Genomic DNA, 1,320 nt, shown 5'->3' with positions numbered 1-1,320 from the left:
CTGCAGGGGGTCAGCCAGGGAAGGGCACCCGCAGGGTTTGCCTGGGAGCTTGGCACAGGGGGAGTGTTCCTGCCTCCAAAATGCTGACTGTGTGGTTGGTTTCCTGCCTCTGAAGCCTCAGGCTCCCCTTTGATGGGGTGCTGATGGCCCCCATCTCTGGGAGCAGACGGTAGGGAGGCCCCACAAGCCGACTTACTCAGGACAGACTGAGGGAGTGGCTGTAGCTTAAAGCAGCCCAGGGCCTGCCCCCTTATAGAAGATGTACACGTCCATGGCCGTCAGCTCTGGAGTCCTGCAGCCAGCCTCTGACAGTGACCCTCCTCCCACCTTGTCCCTCATCCCTGCAGATCGGTGATCGTCCTGGAGCTGTCCCTGCAGAGGGCAGAGAAGCCTGTCATGGTGGGACACAAGTTCACCTACTAGGTCATCACCGACCAGCGGGCTGCCAGGCCTGTATGTCCCCCTGGGAAGGCGGGAGGGTGGTGGCCCTCGAGGTCCTTGGCACCCCACACTGGCAGGATGTTTCCATGCAGCACGTGGCGATGGTCAGCTGCATCTGTGAGCAGCATTTCCTCCGTGAGGTGGACGACCTGCCATGTGTGGATGCGAACATGAAGTTCTGCAACCATGTGGGCATGAAGATCCTGTCCTCTCTCTTTGGCACCCTGCGCCCCAGTTTCTACTGAGTGTCCCATGAAGACTTCAGCTACCAGTGCCAGACACAGTTCCAGGCCCACATCCCCAGGGACCAGGGTGACATTTATTACACGAGGGCCTTTTTTGAGGGGTTGGTGGTGGAGGTTCATTGATCTTGGCCTGTCACCCAGTGATGGGGATCGACCTGGCCAATGGGATCAAGGTTGTATGGCGTGATGAGAGCCACTTGAACAGGTACCTGCTGGACCACAAGCCCACCAACGTGCTACACCCGGAGGACCTGTGGGACCGGTGGTGGCTGGGCTGCCCTCCCTGCCCTTCATGAAGAAGTTGAGATTCAGGTTATGCCCAAGAATCACCAGGACATCTAGGACTCATGAGGGGCTGTCCCCATCTCCATCAGGGGGTGCTGTCCTGAGCAGAGTTGTGAGAGCAGGTTCCTACTTCTGTCTCCTCTAGGGAGACCGTGGAGCCTAGCTCTGCCCACACAGGCATGTCCAGGGCCCCCAGCAGCACCTACACCCAGGAGGTGGGGGACACAAGGTCCTCTCTTTATGGTCTTTACATTTTGATAACTTCTGGGTCATTTGCAGCTTTGAATGGCTCCAGTTTTGCTGGATGATTCTGTGTCAATGCTGAGAAACCATCTTTAAAAAAAAACAA

At 57.2% G+C, this 1,320-nt stretch overlaps 1 pseudogene; it reads left to right on the top strand.

Moving 5' to 3' along the window:
- The first annotated feature begins 455 nt into the window (after positions 1-455).
- On the top strand, positions 456-1,028 carry LOC122890973 (annotated as a pseudogene).
- The last annotated feature ends 292 nt before the right edge of the window (positions 1,029-1,320 follow it).

The sequence above is a fragment of the Neovison vison genome, chromosome 12 (genome assembly GCF_020171115.1).
Source record: "Neovison vison isolate M4711 chromosome 12, ASM_NN_V1, whole genome shotgun sequence".
NCBI classification, from domain to species: domain Eukaryota; kingdom Metazoa; phylum Chordata; class Mammalia; order Carnivora; family Mustelidae; genus Neogale; species Neogale vison.
This window is presented reverse-complemented; position numbering and strand designations above follow the sequence as displayed.